At 40.2% G+C, this 24022-nt stretch overlaps 1 protein-coding gene and 2 pseudogenes across 10 annotated transcripts in view; 1 reads left to right on the top strand and 2 right to left on the bottom strand.

The window, feature by feature from the left end:
* PIP4K (phosphatidylinositol 5-phosphate 4-kinase) overlaps positions 1-24022 on the top strand; it is a 1849876-nt gene that overhangs the window by 1359996 nt on the left and 465858 nt on the right. The gene's annotated exons all lie outside the window — the stretch shown is intronic.
* Positions 19619-20667, bottom strand: LOC137234699 (wolframin-like; annotated as a pseudogene).
* LOC137234196 (elongation factor 1-gamma-like) lies at positions 20717-21562 on the bottom strand (annotated as a pseudogene).

Genomic DNA, 24022 nt, shown 5'->3' with positions numbered 1-24022 from the left:
AGATCTCTTCGGAGGTTATCGCGCCTTACATTAATTTTTTTTTTTTTTTTACTTGTCGAAGCTACCTTCGCCACCAGAAGGAGTTAACATTGTTTTCTACACTGGTGACTGCACGATAATGGCTACAGGTCCTGTCACACCCATCTATGAGCTATGTAATAAAATAAAGAACTATCTCCCTTATTTCTCCAGTTTTTTCGCCTCGTGCAACATGAGATTGTCACCGACCTATGATTTACAGGCGGCCTTTTTTACAACATACACGAAACAAACGTCGACCATATTGGACATCCACGTCGAAGGCACCCACACGATTACCAAAAATACTGGTTTGACGTTCGATCAGGATCTACATTTTGGAGCATGCATCCGCAATTGTACCTACATAGAATCGAGAGCCGTAACAAATCCTCAAATCTCTTGCCAGCAGCACTTGCCGTAAAGATAAATAAACGCTTGCGTGCTACGCGTCTCCGATATAGTCGCCGAGCCTACTCAACTGGAAGAAAATACAGATCTGTCAAAACACCGCTCTGCCAACCGATACGGGCTGTCTTCTTATGTCCCCAGAGCACCACCTACAGAGTGAGATGAGAGTATTCCCCATTAGGGCGAGAAATGAAATGCTGAACAAACATTTTCTGCTGAATACACAGAAACCTGGGAATCCCAACAGATACCTAATTAAAGGACCCCGCTCCCAGGGTCTTAAGGAGCCATCTACGCAAGCATTATGAGGAAATAGGGCACTGAGATCTCAGCCATATGTAGAAGAACAACAAAAAAGTCCTCAGTGATATCCAAAAAAAGGCGGCGGATCCCCATGCCAGGAATTGCCTGGAGAACCCCGTTCTTAAAGTTAAATACCCTGAGCTCGCAGAAGAGGAAAGCGATTTCCCTATGGAGGCGCGCGTCGATCTATATCAACTTTGATGTAACAGGCTTTGATGTGTAACAGGCTAAACTCTAACCTATCCCGAATCAATCCCATGACACCAACCATCCTTTCAATCGCAATGTGGAACGAACGCCTCTAGCACCCCTTTGAATGTGGTCCACCCCTGTTGAAACTGCAGGTTTCTTTAGACTCCAGGTAGAGGATATTGATGACAATTTGTGATTGTGCGCAGATATTGGATGGGGCGAAGCACTGTACATAAGTTCTTTTTAGTTAATCTCTCCACAAAACGTTTAATTAAATAAAAAAATAGTTGACGCGACTTACCTCCGAGGAGGTTAAGACCCAGCTTCTCCTCCCATTCGCTTCGTGCTTTTATGCCGATTCCGAACGTCATAATGAAGGCAGATGAATTTTCACTGGAAAGCTTTTCATGGGGGAAGTTCTTGCGAAACCACTGCCGAGAGCGACTCTTTTTAGGAAAACTTTTCTCTAACTGAATATAATTTTTTTATAAATGCCATAGGTCGATCAAAAATCTTTTAAATAGTTTAATCTTCGTGACGTTCTCTTTAAATGTGTCCTTAAAATATATGTAAGAGCACACAAATGCGTATATAAGGTTCGGCTTCGTCCAAACTAAAACTTCCTTATTTGTTTTCTATTAAATTCAAAATATACGATCTCATTTTAAAAAAAGTTTCTTCACTTTGGTAAACGTTCTGAAGTTCTCTCTCGAGTATACTCGATACCTTTTACTGATTATGAGTACTAGCATCGATATTTTGATCGGAGTATTTTATACGAGTACCGGTATCGATACTTTTCCGAAAAGTCCTATCACTATGCACACCAAAGGCAAGTCGGTAGACACTGCACTGCATATGGTTGTAATAAACATAGAGAAAGCCCTAGAATATAAGGATTATGCTCGAGGAGTCTTCTTAGACATTGCCGGGGCTTCAACAATGTTTCCAAACGGGCGATCATGGATAGTCTTAACTACATTAAAGTACACCCAGCCTGAACCAGATGGATCGGCTGCATGTCAAATTGCAGGAAGATTAACTCACAATGGAGATTGTATGAGGCTGCGAAATCAGCGAACAGTGGCACGCCGAATGGTGTGGTGTTATAACCTCCGCTGTTGACGCTGGACATCAACCATCTGTTCAGGCGTTTCGATTAGGGACCCGTCAAACTTACGGCATACGCAGATGGAGTTGAAATTGTCATAAGTGGAATGTGCCTTCCAAAGATTAGCTCTTTTATGTATCGGGTGATTCGGGATATTCATACCTGCGCATCTAATATAGGATTGACAGCTAACGCAGAGAAAAGAGAGTGATGAAGGCCTTGACGGCACTTTAATGCATCTAAAAGATTTCTGGGGTAAACTTGGGGCTTATGGCTTTCTCCCTCTCATTGGATATTTACAGCGATTGTAACCCCTATCCAATACTATGGAGTCTTTGTTTGGTGGACAGCCACACAAAAAAGAGCCTACATCAAAAAACTATAGAGGATATGCAGGCTATCAATGCTAAGCATTACATGGCGGAAGAGGCAGACATGTGTACGCCGATGGTTCCAAAGTAGTGGAAGGAGTAGGGATGCGGTACACCGTGCTGATCCGCAAATTAACAGATCCTACAAACCGTCAGATCACTGTAGAATTTTTTAGGCCAAAGTATTAGTCGTAATTAAAGCAGTCGAAACACTGGAAGAAAACAACGTAAACTGCAGACATCCCAACTTTTACATTGACAGCCAGGCAGCAATTAAGGCAATTATCTCGGATAGCTCTTAAACTGTGTTAGAGTAAAATTAATCCCGAGAATCGGGACAGAGAGAAGCATACATCTATATTGGGTCCCAGGCATTCAGTCTATGTGCAGTCCTCATGGACCGGCCACTTCGACCTTACCCAACCTAGATAGGCCTTTCCTCAGTCCTGCCATTTCGCTGGAGCATTCTATGTCGGCACTGAATTTCCTCCGTGAAACCCGATTTCAGCGGTTGATTTCACGTTTATAAATCCCCAACAGATCTCTGGACTCGACCTAGCACTCCTCGCTTTCCGCAATTTTTGCCAGCTTAAAAATTTCTTTCACCTGCCCTCTAAGAAGACTCAAACTCCTTACTCCACCATGGTGGCTTTACTTTCCCCTTGAATCTTCTCAGAGGATAAGCTCTGTTGACCGTGGTTTTGAGCGCCTTTGATAAGAAGTTGTTGCGCTCCTTCAATTCCTCCGCGGTGGTAATATCTTTAGGATGTCCCAATCGTCCCGATACACATTTCTGAATTGTGTACCAGTCCGTTGCCCTAGGGCTTCTAATGGTTCTCCCCTTCCCTACCATTTCCTTGACGTTGCCCCAACATATGCAGTTTCGCACCCCTACAACAGCGTCAGCCTTCTGTATACTACTCTGTAGTATATAACAAAAAATGAACTCACCTCTATCATAAATATCGTCTCCTCTTGATACGCGTTCGCATACGTGCCAATGACCAGCCGTCCTCTGCACTCTTCTTGATCCAGTAGCCTTTTGAACTCCTTTGGTGGGGTATCCACGTTATGGGTCATATAGCAGTATGCCAGAATAAGCGACGGTTCTTTCTTCCCCTCTATTGCGATCACCGCTAAGTCTTCATTACTTAAGTTAGATAGCATACGCAAATATAGATGTTTACTTACGATGACTGCAACTTTAACCCTGCTTTCAGTCTTTGCGTATATAAGCGCCGAGTCCGCGAGTGCTGAGTCCAGTAACCTTTCCTCCAGATGAAAATCATGGTTCATGTATTAGCGCAACATCAAACCTACCAAGAGCAGCTTGATACCACATTACTGTGTTGTGTCACAATAGCAGTGCCGTTGGGCTCTTTGTCTCTCTCCAAAGCAATGGATTTTTTTGCCGTTTTCAGAGCCTGGAGTCCGCTCCTCCTTCCACTGCTTTAACGCCTTTGCGAAATTGTAGGTTAGGATAGGATGAACTGGCCGGTCAATAAAGATCTCACATCGACTGAATGTGTCCACAGTGTTACCAGAATTTGTCGGAAGACCAAACGTAAGAACCGCACTCAGGTGCCAAAACTTATGTTATACAATTACTCCGTCCTCTTGGCAAATACTAGCAGTTTTCTAGGATCTAGCTTAATTTCTGCCTCGAGATCTGGCAGCTATGCTGAAACTGTACTGTTTTTTAATATAACATCCTTCTGCTCCCATGCACCGACAGAGGAGAAAGACGAAGAGGTGAAAGACGCTTTGTATGAACGATTAGAATGCTCATATGAGCACTGCCCCTGCCATGATATAAAAGTAGTGCTTGGCGACTTTAACCCCAGGGTGGGAAAAGAAGGTGTTTTTGGCCCCACAGTCGGAAAGATCAGTCTACACAGCGAAACTTCTTGTAATGGGCTGAGGCTGATTGGCTTTGGGGGTGCTCGAAACATGGTCATATCCAGGTTTATGCATACAAAGATACATCAAACTACATGGCTGTCCACCGATCGAAATACTTGCAATCACATCGACCACGTTGTGATAGACGGATGGCATGCCTCAAATGTTTAAGATGTGCGCGCGATCTGGGGACCTTACATCGACTTGTACCATTATCTCGTCGCAGCCAAAATACACGCCCGCCTCTGCGCGGTTGAAACCAAGGAACAAAAAACTCAAGGAATGCTAAACGTCGAAAGGTTGCAATAGGAACATACTGCCAATGATTTCGCAACTCCACTCTCACACCTGCAATCTGAGAGCACAAATCAACCCAACGGAATGCAGGAGCATTGGGAGCATATCTTCCAAGCACTTTGTACTGCCGCCGAGGAAAAAACTGGTTACCGGCGACCACGGAAAAACAACTGGTACGATGGAGAATGCCGGGTTGCAACCGAAAGAAAAGACGATGCCTACAGGGCTACGTTAAAAGCCAGCGCAACACGAGGAGTGTGTGAACGCTATTGTGAGTTGAAAAAGGGAAGCTAGACGCCTTTTCGGGAAGAAAAAGGCAGAGGCAGAAAGCCGTGAGTGCGAGGAGCTTGAGCTGCCAGCCACCAGGAATAACTCTTGTAAGAACGAAAACGGCGGCCTTGTAACTGATGTCCAGAGAGTACTTCGATTATGGAGGGAACACTTCTCTGCTCTCATAAATGGAGACAGCAATTTACCGCACAGGGATGACGAACCCGATCCCGCAATCGACGATGATGAAATAAATGTCCCCCCACCTGATTATGATGAAGTCAGAATAGCAATAACCAGCTTAAAAAACAACGAGACCACGGGCGCCTGCGGAGCTATTCAAACACGGCGGCGAGGAGTTGGTCGGGCGAGTCCATAACCAACGATTGGGATCTAAGTGTTCATTGCCCTGTCCACAAGAAAGGGGATACTGCAAACTGCGCTAACTATCGCGAAATCAGCCTTCTTAATATGGCATGTAAGGTCCTAGCAAGTGTATTGTGCGAAAGATTGAAACCCACCGTGAATCGACTGGTTGGACCTTATCAGTGCGGCTTCAGGATCTAGGATCTAGCTTTCTTCCTTCTGCGTTGAGATCTGCCAACTCTGCTGTTACTGAGGAGTTCTATGCTATAAGCATGTGACGGCAGAAAGCAGTGTCCAGTTAGTATGCCCATCGTACGCCTTAAGTCATCTCTCTTAATAGATATCAGCCACTTTGTGAGTTTATTATCGTAGGCTTTGCACATAATCTTAGAAATTATTTACTACTTGATCGATTATATGCAACTCCTGTCTCCTTTTGGTTTCTTACAAATGGATTAGGACGTCAGCTCACTACTTCCGGCCGCTTGCGGCCAAGTATCCTCTGGGTAGCTACTGAATATCCATTTAGTGGTGAGCTAATGTGAGAAGGCGACAACCTGGCTAGGCCACTCTGACATACTCGGTTTAAAGGCCAGCTGGGGGATAAGCGTACAAATAATATTTTCATCTCTGCGGGTTGTGCTCTGGGCTTGGGACTCGTCACGTAAAACCACATTTCTATGAAAGCAAAAAGACAACCCTTTACTGATGACGACCATGGCAAATGTTTGAAGGACAATGATTTGAAGGCATGCACCTGGAACGTCCGCTCGCTGAATGGAATTGGTGCAGATGCCCGGCTGGTTGATGTCCTCGTCAAAGCAAAATCTGATATCCCCGCCATCCAAGAAATGCATTGGAGGAAGCACGGAAGAAAGAAGATTAAAAATTGTGACATCTACTGGAGTGACCATACAAATAAGCGCTGTTTCGGCGTTGGAAGATTGGCGGGACGGGACCTACTTCTCTTATGCCGACTGCGAACGGCATCTTCAAAGGCAGATTAGCTTTCATTGAGAGCTTGTCATGGCAGAAATACATTCGGAGTACTCGCCAAAAACTGCCGAGGGTGACCCCGCTTATAAAAGTTTTCTTCTAATTGAAAAAAACTTCTTTATAAAATTTTGATGTTGCTTTGCCCGGGGCGTGGACCGAGGATATTCGGTGTGGTAGGCGGAGCACGCTACCACCACACCACAGCGCCGCATAACATAGCGATGATAATAATTAACCATTCCCAGAAACTTTTGTAGTTTATTTATTGAGGTATGTTTTTTCATAATTTGTTATTACTTCAATTCTATCTAAAAGACCTGAACAGTACAATTTAAATATTAACCTTTCTAAATGTATTTTTGGTGTAAATAAATTAGACTTTTTAAGTTACGAAATTTCGTGTGAAGGTATTGAACCCTCTACCTTTTTGGTGTAAAAAAATTAGACTTTTTAAGTTACGAAATTTCGTGTAAAGGTATTGAACCCTCTACCTTCACACGATATTTCGTAACTTAAAAAGTCTAATTTATTTACACCAAAAATACATTTAGAAGGGTTAGTATTTAAATTGTACTGTTCAGGTCCTTTAAATATAATTTTTAAATGTTCTAAATGTTGATTTTCGTTTTCACTAGCCATTAGGATGTCGTCAATATATGTATATAGATAGTCAAAATCTGAAAATATGTCATTAATAAAGCATTGGAATGTTTGAGCCCTATTTCGTAAACCAAATGGCATACGAACGAACACAAACATTCTAAAAGGGGTAGTTATGGCTGTTTTGTGTATGTCTTCTGCCATAGGAATTTGATAATATGCACTAACAAGATCGATTTAGGAAAATATTTTCTTATATTTTAAATCAATAGACAAATCGTGAGTGTGTGGTAAAGGACATCGATCCCGTGTAGTAATACAATTTAATCTTCTATAATCTCTACATGGTCTCCAATCATTTGGTTCTTTTTTGAAACGAAATGAAGAGGACCTGCAATTGGAGAATTTGTTTTGACTAAAAATTCGAATTCAGTTTTTGCAATTTTGAATTTAATTGGATCAAGACGTTGCGGTTAAAAATGGAAGTACTCCTTCTGTCTCAATACTACGAACCGTATGATGTTTAACGTCTTTTGTATAGTCTGGTTCACAGGTAATATAAGGAAATTCGTTTAATAATTTTGTAAATTTGTTTTCAGTAATTGGAATTTGAGAGAGAAAGTATCACAAAAACCGGATAATCCTGATACTTTTAATTTGATAGTAGAATCTATAATCTCTCTATATTTAATATTAACAATAATAACACCTTTTTCTTAGAATATTCGGCCCTAAAATTAGTGTAGTAATATTTGCGATGATAAACAGAAACTGGAAATCTCTTCTTAAACCTAAATAAAAGTTTAGTTCCGAATGTTTCGATAGAAGAACCGTTAACAGCTGATAGTCTAAGATTTGAATTGCGTTTATAAGTTTTGAATTTAGAAAATGGAATTACAGATACTACTGTACCGGTATCAATGAGAACATCTAATTTATTAAATTTATCAAAAATGAATTGGCCACGAGTTTGTTTAGGAATATCTCCATTATACGTCACCGTGATAATGGAATGTTTGAATTTAAAGTTTGTTCTAAATTATCATTATTATTTTTATTAAAATTGCCTGGTTGAATTCATTTAATAGCATTATTTTTAAATTTCCTATGATACCAGCAAATATTATTTGATGTATCAAAATTTCTTCAGTTGGGAATATTTCTGGATCTATATCTAGTTCTTTCTCTTTCTTGTGATCTAGATCTAATGCGTAATTCATTGATATCATATGTAATTTTATTCATATATTTATAATTGAAAAATTGCCGAAGTCAATTCTGTTTAGTTTTTAATGCATTGTTCAAGTGCATTGTTTTCAACATTTGCTATAGCAGAAGATTTAGATGAATGTGATTTATTAAGTAATTCGAAAAGTTTGTCTGTTCAAATAGAATCTTCTTTGTTCTCATTATCAGAAGAAGTTAAATGAATTTGAATTTGTTGTGGTAGTTTCCTAATCTACAATTTGAAAACCATTTCACGACTAACTATCGAGTTAGAACCGATAACTGTGTTTCATGTAACGAAAAAGTTCCGTTTGTGAACGATCACGAAGTTCCGTGTTAGAAAATAATTGCTCAAGCCTCTTTTCTTCACTGAGAGAAAATCTCTCACAAAGGGTTTTCTTAATTGTTTCAAATTTATTAATATTACGGGGTGTATTGATTATATCAATAATTTTTGCTATTGTGTCTCGTTGAAGGGCAAATAAAATATTTTGAAATTTAATATTATCGTCAAGAATATTTTTGATTTCAAATTGTCCTTCAAAAAGAACAAACCATGCTTCTGAACATTCTTCCAAAATTGAGGTAATTTAATCGTTTTAGTTTGAATTGACCTAAAGTTATCGTCAGGTGTTGCAGTGGCGTATGAAGTTTTCTTGCACCATGTTCAAAATATATTTCACAGAGAGTGTCTCGAATTTCGGATAGTTCAGTCGCTAATGATTTAAGATTATGATACGCTTCTCTAAAATTCATCCCCGGATCTTGTAATCTGAGCTGCACACGATCAATCCTCCTTAAGATTTCATACCAGAAATGAACTAAAGTTATGTGTTTAGGCCACAGGCCTAAATATATCTCCCCCCCCCCCCCCCCCCCCTCGTAACATAATTTTCTTTGGTTATTTTCCTTCGTTACTACCACCCACATATGCTTGTGATCACTATACACACAGGCATGCGTGAGTGGTAGTACGTATGTATCCTTGATTTTTACCGCTGTGAGCTCGCGGTACGAGAACTTTGTTGCCGGGAAACCCAACGAAGGAGCTGTATCGTGGGTTCATCGGCTCATGTGGCAAAGAGGCTCGACCTCTTTGAATCCAGCAGCCAGCGAAGGTACACGTTATCCCACGTTCACGTAAGTGTAAATATAATATAAATATATTTAATATTTTAAACTTTCACAACATTTGTTAAAATCTTCCTTAACAGTTGTTGTATTTATATACATTGAATAAAAAACACACTGTGAATTCCTTTTTTTATTAACACGAAACCTTTTTGGTGTTTTTATTTTCATCCCTTTTTTTCGCCTTAACTAATCTTTAACAAATACGTGGGTGCGCGCCGTTGCCACCACGCATTTGTCCATGGTCCTTACCACGCCGGTAAAGAGAACCACTCAACTCTCTAGGCACTAAATCAAGGAAGCAGTTATTTACAATCGTGATAATAATCATCAGCAATTGGCACACACAAAAAAAAGTGATAACTACAATTTCTTGGTGATACAAACAAAATTCGAGGAAGACACAACACCAACATCAACAACACCGACATCCACAAAACAAAATCAGATTCTATTACTCCGGATCAACGAAACCAATAAAGGTATGTGGTTGAAAATATTCCGTGCTAGGTAGGGGTTTCTTTTGCCTTTTTAATAAAAATTTCAAATAAAATAATACATTTTTGTAAGGTGTTGATTTATATTAAACAGTGCAAGTGATTTTGTGAAATGAAAAATTTATATGTCGTGGAAAAAAGGCGCTTAACGCAGTTATTTAAAGTTGTGCACCACGCCATGTGACTATCTGGAACAATCCCCCACCCGCGGTAAGATTGTCCGGAAACAGCTCAAGGTAGCACAACACTGCTCTAAAAGGTTAATATAACCTCAAACACCGCCTTGCGCCACTTTTCTACTTTCACCTTTGCAGGATTTATCTGAAAAAATTCATTTAATCCACAGCACAAAAATTCGATTTGTTAAGGTTAGTTATTCAGAAACCTGTAAATTTAATTTAGGCGCACATTTAATTAAATAAAATTTTTTCTCACATACAAATCACTTGCACTTTTTACACGGGCAATACGTTTGCAATTTAGTTTGGTTCTATAGTACACATTGCACTTAGTTTCATACACACATATTGTTGTTGTTGTTTTGGGTGGCCAATAGACTTAGTTCTCATACAATTTTTAAAACAAAAAATTGAAGAATTTATTATCTCCACTTGCGGCAATACAAATATCAGTTTAGACTGATCTATTTTTTTGGTGAGATATAAAAGATCACTGGACAAAATCAAAGTTGAATACAGTCCTTTATTAGGCTATTTAAAGTCCATAACGTGTGATTCATTTATTCTTTCACTAACACCATTTTTCACTAGCCATTACTCATTGGCTTAGACAATTCAGTATCAAATCTGCATTAGCACATTCCTTAACATTTACGTGGGTGCGCGCCGTTGCCACCACGAAATTGTACTTATCCCACTTAGCACATAAGCCTCTATACAGTCCTTTTTTCACGTTAGCCATAACTTATCGGCTTACACAATCAACTGGTAAATTTGTACATACATACGCATACACCAAATCTTTTCACTAATCACATTATCACTTCCAAGTTCGGTCCTTTGGCAACATTTTCACCCACTACACTCTGCAAAGGCAATTTCTTCTTAGTTTTTTATAAATTTATCGGTTTTCATTTTTATACACAATGGAGACCTATACACGCCAAGCAGATGCAGTGACGGAGTATGAAAATGACTTCAACGACATGTCACCTTCACAACACAGTAAACACTCCCTAAAAAACCGAAGGGATGAGTTAAAAAATCTGTGGGAAACTTCGAAGGGGACACAAGTAAAGCTCGTAAGTTCATCAGAGCTTGAGTCAAAGGACCTATCAGCTATCAAAAAGAAGCACAAAATGTGCTATTTCAGCTTCCTAAAGTGTCAGGCGGCAATAGCTGAGCTTTTGGAAGAATTTGAAAAGAAAGAGAAAAAGGAGAAAAGGAGTCTCAGATAATATGGAATATCATGTGCGCCTGCCAGCGTGTGATACGGATATTTTCAAGGGAGACTATATTTCATGGCCGTCCTTTAGGGACATGTTCACTGCCATATATATTAATAATAGTAAACTCCATGCAGTACAAAAGCTATACTATTTAAGGCAAAACACCCAAGGGGAGGCCAAAGAAATAGTGGAACGGTGTTCCTTAACGACAGACGGTTACGATATAGCGTGGAAAAATTTATATGACCGATACGAAAACAAACGTATCTTGGTCAATGCCCAATTAGAAATTCTTTTTAGTTTAAAAGCAGTTGAGAGTGAATGCGGTAGCTCCATTAAAAAACTGCAACGTGAAAGAAACAATTATATCTCAGCGCTTCAATGTCACAAGATTGTCATATCAAACTGGGATGCAATTCTAACGTATTTGTGCTCCACAAAACTGCCAGAAACCACAATGGCTCTATGGGAACAAACCATAGAAAATAAAACAGAAATTTCAAAATGGGCAGACATGGATAAATTCTTATCCAGCAGATTCCAAACGTTGGAAACTGTCGTAGATATAAGAGGGGACACGATTTCAAAACCCTCTTAGCCACAAGCGGCCGTGGGTGTATAAACTGCCTTTCTGCTGGTCATTCGGTAACAAAGTGCACCAGTCAAATGAACTGTGCCACATGCCATTTAAGACATCACACGCTGCTTCATATTTCGAACCAGCCAAAACCAACAAATACTTCAGACACTATCGGAGCATCCACGTCACGAGAAGCTCAAATACGACGCAATGCTGAAAGAGAAAATGCTCCGATTAATAATTTGAACTCAGGTTTTGCTAATACAAGTAAAGGGGTACTACTAGGGACAGCTCAGGTTAATATCCATTTTAATGGTGTTGACTATTCGGCGAGAGCCCTGATAGTCTCCGGATCTGAATGTTCATTCATTACCGAGAAACTCAAGCGCAGAATTAATCTGCCATCCAAACATCTGCATGCCCAAGTTTCGGGCATCAATAATACAATGTCTGCACAAGTAAAAGAAGCGTGCAACGTACAACTGCGGTCACCAACAGACCATTAATCAAGATCAATACGATCATGCTGGTTTTACCACAATTAACAAGGAATCTTCCAACTTGCCAAATAAACGCAATGACTAGGCAAGCATTCCCTGACTTAGTACTGTCTGACAAAAGATTCTTTGTCAATGAGCCAGTCGATCTAATTCTGGGCGGAGACATATACCCCCAAATTATGTTAGGCGGCATTAGGAAAGATGTGCTAAACACATTAATAGCACAGGAAACGGTGTTCGGCTGGATTTTGACAGGCCGGACAGATGCGGTTGATACAAATAAAACCCTAGTTTCATATTTCAACGAGGTCACTTTAGACAAACAACTGGCGGCTTTCTGGGAGATAGAGGAAATTCGAAAGAAGAGGAGCATCAATAACGATGACACTTACTGCGAGGGGCTATACAAATCCACAACAGTTCGGAACAACGATAGCAAATACGTAGTCTCCCCACCCTTTAGGAAAGAGTTTAACTTAGGCCCCTCATTAAGAAGTGCGTGTTCTCAATTCTATAGCAACGAGACACGACTTGCGAAAAACCCAGTCCTTCAAACGGAATACAATAGAGTTGTATCCGAATATGAAACTTTAGGGCACATGAAACAAATCGGCAATATTTCGCCAGACTCAAATGACTGTTACTTCCTACCTCACCATGCTGTTATAAAGGAGGGAAGTACAACGACAAAATTCAGAGTCCTATTTAATGCATCATGTCCTACCACAAACGGAAAAAGTTTAAATGATGCCCTATACCCAGGTCCAATACTCCAATCCGACCTAACAATCCTTAGACTACGTTGGCGGCTGTTGAAAATACGTATTCAACAGCGACATAGAAAAAATGTATCGCCAAATATGGGTAAATGAAAATTAAATAAAACTCCAGCGAATCGTATTGCGCAACTGCCCGAAGGATCCAATCAACCTATATGAACTGAAAAGAGTAACATTTGGAGTGAATTGCGCTCCCTACCTTGCGATACGAACACTACACCAACTGGCTGATGACGTGGAGACCTCGCATCCCATGGCAGCAGATATCTTGCGAAATTGTATGTACGTTGACGACGTACTCGCCGGTGGACACAGCATCGAAACTGCGATGAGGGCAAGGGATCAGATATCATCGGCATTGCAATCGGCCGGTTTCCCATTGCGAAAATGGACGTCCAACTGCAAGACAATTCTGCAGGGTATACCGAAGCAGCATTTATTAACAGAGGACTTCCTAGAGTTTGAAGATACTAGTATGGTTAAAGCTCTAGGCATTAAGAGGAACGCGCATTCCGACCTATTCTATTTTACTTCTAAACCTTTTGAAAATAGCGCTGCCATCACAAAAAGGGTTATACTTTCTGTGATTGCAAAGCTGTTCGACCCTCTTGGCTGGCTGGCACCAGTGGTAATTGTAGCCAAGATAATAATGCAAAATATTTGGTTGGAAGGGACAGGCTGGGATGAATATGTGTCTGAAACTACTCTCCATCGGTGGCAATCATTCATGACTGACTACGAAAAGATCAACGATATACGCATACCGCGATGGGTTCACTACACATTGAAGGACAATATCGAAATACATGGGTTCAGCGATGCTTCGGAAAAAGCATATGCCGCCACTGTTTTCCTGAGGGTACAAACAAAGGATCAAGTCTTCACCAACCTGTTGGTGGCCAAGACGAGAGTAGCCCCGGTCAAAACCATATCCTTGCCTCGAATAGAACTCTGCGGTGCAGTTCTACTAGCAGAAATAATCGAATCTGTTGTCGAAAATATGAAATTTTCGAACATTAAAGTAACCCTTTGGACAGATTCAACTATAGTGCTGGCATGGATCCGAAAACCACCATGTTCGTGGTCAGCGTTCGTGGCACAGCAAATAACTAAAATCATCGATAAAGTAGGAGACAAAATATGGCGGCACGTAGACTCCGCGTCAAATCCTGCAGATTTGGCGAGCAGAGGCCTCTACGCTTCGGACCTAATCAACAATTCTTTGTGGTGGCAGGGACCTTCTTGGTTACAAGAAGACAACGAAAATTGGCCAATACAAGAAGAAGATTATAATACGAATATGGAGGAAAAGAGGGTGAAAGTTCATACAACTTCGGTCAAAAATAACTTTGACATTCTGGATAGGTTTTCCGATTTACCAAGGGCTTTGCGGGTTATATCCTATATTCTTCGGTTTTTCCAGAATACGCACCCAACAACTAAAGCCTCCTTTTAAAGAGATTCTCATTCGATAACCCCTGACGAAATAGAAAAAACAACACAGATCTTGATGACAATATGCCAAAGGCAACATTATCAAGAAGAGTACGCAAATTTGAAGTCAGGAAAACGAATAAATGGCAAGAGTGAGATTTTACCCCTGGATCCATATATAGATGAAGAAGGCATCATTCGAACTGGGGGGCGGACTGGGGCATCCAAAGACATGTCCCATAACGAAAGTCATCCCATTATTCTTCCTTATACTTGCAGGTTATCCAGACTTATAGTTCAATCCTCTCATAAGACCACCGTGCATGGAGCGAACCAGCTGATGCTACGTCATATCCGCACTCAGTACTGGATCCCACGTGTTAAAAAAAATGATGCTGTCTGTTATCCACAACTGTAAGGTCTGTACTATTTACAGGAAGCGGACACAAACGCAACTTATGGGGATCCTACCGAAGGAGCGCACCACCCTTACTAGGGCCTTCACCAACACTGGGGTAGATTTCGCGGGACCATTCGATATAAAATCCTACCGAGGGAGGGGATGCCGAATTTCAAAGGGATATGTCTGACATCAAAATTTTAGAAATAAGATTTTTCAATTAGAAGAAAATTTTTCTAAGCGGGGTCGCCCCTCGGCAGTGTCTGGCAAGCGCTCCGATTGTATTTCTGCCATGAAAAGCTCTCAGTGAAAACTCATCTGCCTTGCAGATGCCGTTCGGAGTCGGCATAAAACATGTAGGTCCCGTCCGGCCAATTTGTAGGGAAAAATCAAGAGGAGCACGACGCAAATTGGAAGAGAAGCTCGGCCTTAGATCTCTTCGGAGGTTATCGCGCCTTACATTTATTATTTTTTATGTCTGCCTGTTCGTCTGCTTTTCGACGAAAGCCATCCATCTAGAAGCGACAAACGACCTTAGTACCGGGTCCTTCCTAGCTGCCTTCGCCAGATTTGTATCCAGGCGAGGCTGTCCGAAAAATGTTTACTCCGACAATGGTACTAACTTTGTCGGAGCTTCGCGATTGTCACGATCCGAGTTTGAGGCATTTCTGCGTGAAGCAAGGGACGGAACATTGAATAAATATAGCCATCACACTTTAGAATGGCATTTTATACCGCCAAGCGCTCCTCACATGGGAGGTTTGTGGGAAGCGGGGGTAAAAAGATTTAAGGCCCACTTTAAAAAGATCGCGTCCGATCATAAATATACTTTCGAAGAGTTTACAACCCTCTTATGTCGAATTGAGGCCTGCCTCAACTCGAGACCTCTAAGTCCCTCATCCAACGACCCTTCCGACCTGGAGCCGCTTACTCCAGGCCATTTTCTCGTAGGTGGGCATCTTTTAGCTCCACCTGAACTCGATTGTAGTGAAAACCCTGCCTCAATTGTAAACCGATGGCAAAAGATGAAATTCCTTCATCAAACCTTTTGCAAAAGATGGAAATCGGAATATCTCACCGAGATCCAGAAACGGTATAAATGGAAACATCCACAATCCAACTTAAAACCCGGGGACCTAGTCGTCATAAAAGAGGATAACCTACAACCAAACGAGTGGGGAATGGGGAGAATCGTCAACACACATCCAGGTTCCGATAACCCTGTACGTGTTGTTGACGTCAATACAATTAAGGGACAAATTAGCAGACCAATCGCGAAACTGGTACTACTTCCGCCCAACGACAACGAAAATGAACTTTAATAGTCCACATTCCTTTATCCCAAATAACCCAGCTCTCGTTCACCCCGACCGAGGCCAACAAACCAATAACCCAGCTCTCGTTCCCCAGAACGAGGCCAACAGAACCCTAACTCAGATATACTGTCTGCCCCATATTACCTTTTCCAACGATTGCGTGGGTGCGCCGCTGCCACCACGCAATTGTTCGAAAATAGTTTAATATCGCAAGGAATCCCAAAGAAATTTGTTCATACCATTTCATTATATAAGGAAAAGGAAAATGAATTTCATTCGTTTGGGAGGAATATTTGGCTGCTTCATATTCGTGAGCATATTTCAACCGTTTTGGTTGAAATTTATGAAGGATTTTCGGATACGATTATCATATGTTTCTTCACATCTCATACAAAATAACATCTTCAATGGAAAGGTAAATTTTAACAAGTATAATATTCATGACTCAGTCAACCGAGATAATCAGGACAGATTCAGAAAGCTGAATGAAAAGTGGTTAAAAATTGTTGCTCACCCAAAGTAACCACATTTGGTTCAAATATGGTTCCATAATATGCTTGGCAAACAATATTCAGTTTGCCATAACAGCTTCATTGTTATTGAATCCCTAATAAGTAATTTTAAATTGTTCCAAATTGATGGTCAGATTTTACTGTCCATGCAACAAATGACAATCAAAAATTAATTATTTGCAATAATTTACGAAAAATAGAAAAACACCATAAATAATAAACATTTAATTTTCGCTGCATTTGCAGTAAAAGATAATATGGCTTTATTTGATTAGGTACAACATCTATGAGTAGCTGTACATGCATTTTATTTTGATTGCCCTAATGGTTATGGAGGAAACGGCTGCTATCCATTTTAACCATGTTTGTAAAAGCGTAATAATTTTTTAATGAAGCGAGTGGCTTTGTATCTTTCATTTCAAAAAATATCCAATTAATGGTTCATAAATTGCATGCGGTTTCCTTTATATATTATTATTATTATTATTATTATTTATTTAATATAGTAATCTTTGAAATACAATGTTTCTTACAGACTACATAACGAATTAGATAAATTTACAAATTAAATAAATTTACATTACAGAATAGTGTACAGAAGATTTAAGAAAGCCTGTTTTGTCATTGTAAAATCAATGACAGTAGTTTCTGACAAAGTATTAAATTCTCTCAAAGAGCGCACCAAAGGTGCATTTCCAGCAAATATCGTTTTTACTTTGGGTAGATAAAATGGATAAGATACACGAAGATTACGTCTAGGGACATTGAAACATATTTTATGCAAGAGATATGGGCAATCAACGATGCCTTGAATTATGTTAAACGTAAACGTTAAAGACAAGATAGATCTACGGCTTTCCAGAGATTGTAAGTTTATCAGTTGAAGACGAGCTGTGTAGGCCGGAACCGGGTTTTCAAAATTCAGAAACCGTAGGGCAAATTTAAGGAAAACCTTTTGTACACGCTCAATCCTTTGAATCGGAAGTTGATTATAGGGCCTCCACACGAAGACAGCATACTCAAGATGCGAGCGCACAAAGCTTGTAAATAAAAGTTTCAAGGTATATGGGTCTGAGAAATTAGTGCTGTTACGACGTACAAACCCCAGAACTGAGTATGCTTTCGCGATAATGAAATTAATGTGGCTGTTGAAAGAGAGCTTTGTGTCAAATATAACTCCTAAGTCTTTAACTTCATTAACATTTAGCAGAGTAACATTTGAAATGCTGTAAGACGTACTACGTACATTAAAAATTTTCGCAAAAGTCATTTTGAAACACTTCTTTATATTTAAAGATAAATGTGATTTACTACACCATAGATAAAGAGCATTAACATCCTGTTGTAGCCTTGCTTCATCGAGAGAGTCTTTGACTACAGCAAATAACTTAAGATCGTCTGCATAAAGCAAACACTTGGCGAATGAAAAACAACTTCCAATGTCATTAATAAATAAGACAAACAGTAGAGGTCCAAGAACGCTTCCTTGGGGTACGCCTGAAGTGGCCACGAAAGATTCGGAACACATGCCGTCAATAGTAACAACACAGCGTCTTTTCGATAAATAGGATTTGATCCATTCCAAGAAGTAGGAATGAAAACCTAAACAAGCCAGTTTTTTAACTAGAATTTTATGCGAGACTTTATCGAAAGCTTTTGAAAAGTCTGTGTATATACAATCTACTTGATGACCATCAGAAAACGCTGTTATGCACTAGTCACTAAGAGCCGCTAAGTTCGAAACTGTAGACCTTCCGGGAACAAAGCCATGTTGGTTATGAGATATAATTGACTTTGTAGCAAAATAAATCTTCTCTTTCACTACGCACTCAAAAAGTTTAGATATAGTTGAAAGTTTTGATATGGGCCGATAATTTCTAACATTATTTTTCTTACCACTTTTTAGAATGGGAGTTATGTAAGTGACTTTCCAGTCATCAATGAAGCTACCAGACGCCAGCGACTTGTTAAACAAGATTTTCATTTAAAGAGGACCGCAGACAGACCATCGACATCAGTTTCCGAAGAAGGCTTTAGCAACGATAGCCCGCTGGAGATATCTTCAGAAGAAAGTGTGAGGGAACCGAAGTTGAGGCACGTGTTTTCGTCAGAAGAAAAGCTTGGTAAAGCATCGGAATCATCCGATACGAAGTTGGACATAAAAAATCAGCGAAGAGGTCAACCACATCTTTAGGAACCTCCGCGAAATTATCATATAAGAAAACCGATTTAGGGATGTTTGAACACGATCTCTTGTATTTGATATAAGTCCGAAAGAATTTAGGATTATATTTAATGCTGGACTCAGCAGATCGAGTGTAATTTTTTCGAAGATGTTTATCTACCCTTGTGAATTCTTTTGAGTACCGCTGATACATAACAAAAAAATTCTGGCATTTAGATTTCAGAAATTTTTTATAATATTTATTTCTAAGATTTTTTAGCTTTTTTAAAACTTTCGTGTACCAAGGCACTCTGTATGGCATTTTTTTTTTTAAAGGTACATACTTCAAACAAAGCTCATTTGCAGCCTTCTTGAATTCCAGAAAAGGGTTAGATGTTGACATGTTAGATATTTACAGGAGAAACTAATATCCAAAGTCAACATCTCTTTTTCTGGTTGAAGGATTTTCAAGTTTCTGTTACATATACATATGTACATTAATAAAACACTCACCGATCTAATACAGAAATGGGCACCGCATTTCAAAAGTTCACCCAAGTCAAAGGTGTAGTACTTCCCTTACTTAGCTGTAATTGTCTTTGTTCGTTTTTTGGAAAATTGACCACACTCCCTTTAGCCGGCATGGACATGGAAATTTGATGCCATACAGGGGTCCATTTACAAAGTACCTTTAACAAAATTTAATTGTAAAACATCACTGGAAATGTTTGGTATATATTCATTTTCATCATGTATACCCTTATCTGTTCCCTTTATGTTACGATGTCCATCGATGCTCTCAACTAATGTTGTATCCTTGTCGTCGATTGTAATTATATTGCCGTAAGTGGTGAATCTTTGAAATTTGCAGTCATATGAGGGTATGTAAGAATGCAGGCAGCCATTAGACAAATAACAACCTGTAAAAAGGTAACATATTTCTGAGTAGTGCGATTCAACGCCAAAAAACATGAACCTAGTAACGCTAATGTGCCAGCTGCAAGTGTACTGCCCAGGCGTATGCCAGGGTCCGTAAAACCCATTCAATCGATAGTCACAAATACAGGTATCAAAAGCGAAACCCAACCAAAAAGGGGTAGGAATAGTAATATGCCAGCTAGACTCAAAGTTGCTCTAATCATACCAAAAATTGTTGCATTTTGCGAAGTTGTGATACATAATTGTAACCAGCTTAATGTAACGCAATGTGGAATAAGATATGTGTAAATTCCATGACAATTACTGCGAGCTGCTATATGTACCAGAAAACACGGTATCAGCAAATATAATGCAGTATGACAGTTTAAACAACATTCAATACCATTGCCGACGACAAAGGAACAAAAGGTTGGAACTTTTAAGTCTAAGAATCGCCAACCTGTAGCAACAGCATCATCCATTTTATATGAATATTTTGCAAGTACATTTACACCAAATGAAACCAATACAATCCAATCGGGAAAGCTGCGTGCTGATGAATACATGAATGCAAAAAGAGAAACAAATACAAATATGCATGAAACAATGGTTAACTCAGAGTGAGGTAACCAACCGTTTGGTATTAACGGCGATACTATTAAATTGCCAATGAAAGCGCCAAAGAAATATAAATATGGTTTAAGATTACTTTTCAACTTTTATTTAAAAAAAAAGAGCAGCTTATTTTCGTTAAATATAAATAATTCTCAGTTTCGAACAGCTAGTAGTTTTTCAACACACTACGCTTACAAAAGCGAAAGACCTATAATTTTTGAAATTACAAAAAAGGCGTTCGTTTTGCAGTACGCTTTGATATTTAATGTTGTGGATGGCTGAGAAAGGGCATATTATGCATGTACTGAGTAAGTTAACTTTAATTTTAAGCGGAACACTAATCAAGCATTCAAATCTCAGTTGATTTTTATGTAGTTACTTTTTCTTGTATATTGTAATTATTTTAATATTTTACCCTGATTGAATTTACGTCCATCCTTATCGGTACCTGTTCAAGAAAAATATTGTTGCACTAATTTTTTAGTTTCTTCCGAATTGGCATCCAATTTCTTCCATGCATAACAATCGTAATCAATTTGCCAATCGGGTGATAGTGTGAAGGCTTATTCATGACCGCGCCACACCCAAACACCGGATATGGTACTATCATTATCCTCACCAAACAGGCACACTGAAGCAAAGGCTTTCTTACGCATTTTATCGAGACGTTGAAACATACCAGTGATGAGATTGGACGACATAAACACTTTTGTAAGCTCATTATTATATTTAGAGTAATTGTCTGGATCGAATTTTTGCCAAAAGTAGGGAATGGAAACAGATTCATCCTCGTTGGAGTATGAAAGTTTGAAATCATCGAAATTGAATGTGCCTTTTGGGAGTGAATCGAATGGGTCTTTTGATTTGGGTTCCAATAGAAGCGCTTCGTCAGCGGCATCCAATTCATCTTTGGGTTCCACTTTCCGCGTTTTCTCTTCCTTCTGCTTGGGCTGCTGTTGTTTCTTTTCGCTGGCGCCACCGGACTTGCCTATGAATTCGCCATATTTTTTTGGATCATATGTTAGCGCGGTCTCACACAGGGCGTAATTCTTTACAACTGCTTTAACTTGTGGCTGATTTAAAATAGTTACAAACAAACGATTTACATTGCCGAATTCTCCGCGTAGTTTAGTATCCAGTACATATTGATACATATGCAGCAAACTACACAAAATATCGGCGAGTGTAATACGTTCACCAACCAAATATGTGCTATTCAAAAATTTGTTGTGCGGAATTTACATTAACTAGATGTCGCGCATTAGGCTGGCAAATACCTTTAATTTATCGTCGATGCCCGCTGTTTTTTTTTTCAAATGAATTTTTATCGCGTAAAATTTCGCGTACCAGCTTTATTGAGAACCTGCGAAGAAAAACAAGAAGAGAGAGAAAAAAGGTTAAAATTAGCAAATTTTACTATACAGTAACTATACTCACCGCGTGTTTTAAATCAATAACATTTTTTTTTCCATTCAGGAAATGGAAAAGCGTAGCAGATGTCAACATCTCTACATTTAATTTCAGACTGTCAATGATTATTGCAATACAAACATTAGGCCACATGCGCAATCATCTCGCGCACTACACGTCACGCACTATATGCCGCATGACATATCGCGCACAACATGCCACACGACAAGTCGCGCACTGCATATCTAGATCAATCATTCATTTGGTCGAAATTAAAAAAAAAAAATATATATATATATACTTAATTCCACGAATCTCAACATTATCGACAATACACGTCGAAAATAATATTGAATGATGGAAATGCAACTCTGTTGTACTTTTTCAGCCAGATTTCGAACCGTTCCGTGTGGTGGCAGGCCACTTGCTGTGAAAACAAAGTTCACCACAAATCTAAAATAAATTTTAGATATATGTCGACGACATCTACTGACATAAAATGTACTACGAATCAGAAAATGTACTAAATGCACTAAAGCACAAGCCACATTGCATGGATGAGTGCTATATCCGTTTTTTCTTCATCTCTTCGTGCACATAAGTATCTACTTATGGCCTTTAATCTTTTATTTCAATAAAAAAATTTTTTTCTTGCGAAAATATATTTGATATGACTTTTTGTTTACGCCACCCAAACAACATTCCGCTAACCTCAATTTGGGCATGATCAATGATACCAATATTCTTTCAGATCATGACCCGTTACCAAACCTTATTGGCCAAGTCAGAGGGAGGCGCAAAGCGTTTCGACGTTGCTTGCCAGCTCTGCCGCAGGGATCATAGCCTTAGGATCTGTGCCGAATATCGAAAAAAATCCCCAGAAGAAAGGTTGCGGGCAGTACTTCTGCATAAGTACTGTCCAAACTGTCTGTCGCCCTGCCACCGCGTGGACAAATGTAACAGCAAGTATCGCTGCAAGAGGTGCCAAGAAAAGCACCACACCACGCTTCCTTTAGATGAGCGTCGACCGGTATGCGACGAGATGACCACATACGGCGAAGACAGCACGTCCGATGACGCGTTGTTAATCAACCTCTCGGGACCGGCTAAATCCTGGGCTCAGCAGGTGGAAGAAGAAGAGATGGAAGAAGAAAGAGCGAGAGCGGAAAAAGAGCACGCGAAAGCGGAAATGAGACCGTCAACGAGCAGTAATGGGATGCGCAGTTTCCGACCGCTGTTGCAGCACGAACGAAGGGCGGAGGAAGGAAAAAAAGCTCGACACCTACAAAATTGACGGCACCGTGAGGTCGGACCCCATAGAAACTCAACTAAATCGTCCAAACTCGCAAGGCAGCAACGGCGAAAGAAATCAACGCCATACACTTCTGACGCCCTAGATACAAAGGCACTATCGCGTGGTACACCGGAAGGCTTCCGAACCGGCCGGCTGCTCCCAGCCACTCCAGCGCCCATCATGCGGCCTGTCGTGCCCATTGCGCCGACGGCCATCGTACGCGTCGATTCGCGTGGGCATCTACATCTGGTTCGTGCCATTATTGATCCCTGCGCCGCCAGCACCATCGTCGATGCAGAGCTGGTACACGATTTGCAGTTGGACCGCCAAGGACCAGGGCAATGCACCCTTATTCTGCGCGGCAAGTTCGGGTCAACGACTCATGTCACTACCCAAGCCCCCGTGGTCAACGGCCACTATCGGTTGAGTCCGCCATCCAATGTGGATAAAAAGATTTCCGTACCATTTGAATTCATGCGGCTTGCAGATCCTCAGTTCTACCGCTCATCGCCAGTTCGGCTTACACTCGGCGCTGATCTATACGCCGAACTGATGGTGAGCGGAACGCCAGCAACAACAGTTGGCGGTCGCCTGACCCAACCGACCTTATTCGGGCTGGTAGTCTCAGGAGCCTGCCAAAAATAGGAGCGTTTCATAAAAACTAAGTAATTACTGCACGGAATCAGAAACCACGTACGTATATTTAATAACTTCTTTTCTTTTTCTTCACAGGACAACGAGAGAGACACGAAGTCCATCGTGCGACGTGCAGTGCTTGCAGTCCGCTCCTGCACATCGACATAACGCCTTACCGGACGTGCGATCACGTGGCATTCCCTTTTTTCATATTTTTTTTTTTCTTTCTTTGTTGCTTACGGCAAGGGGGCCGGTATGTTTAGGCCACAGGCCTAAATATATCTCCCCCCCCCCCCTCGTAACATACTTTTCTTTGGTTATTTTCCTTCGTTACTACCACCCACATATGCTTGTGATCACTATA

Source organism: Eurosta solidaginis, chromosome X, assembly GCF_040869045.1.
Source record: "Eurosta solidaginis isolate ZX-2024a chromosome X, ASM4086904v1, whole genome shotgun sequence".
Lineage (NCBI taxonomy): Eukaryota > Metazoa > Arthropoda > Insecta > Diptera > Tephritidae > Eurosta > Eurosta solidaginis.
The sequence above is the reverse complement of the archived record's forward strand: the minus strand, read 5'-3'. Positions and strand labels throughout refer to the sequence as shown.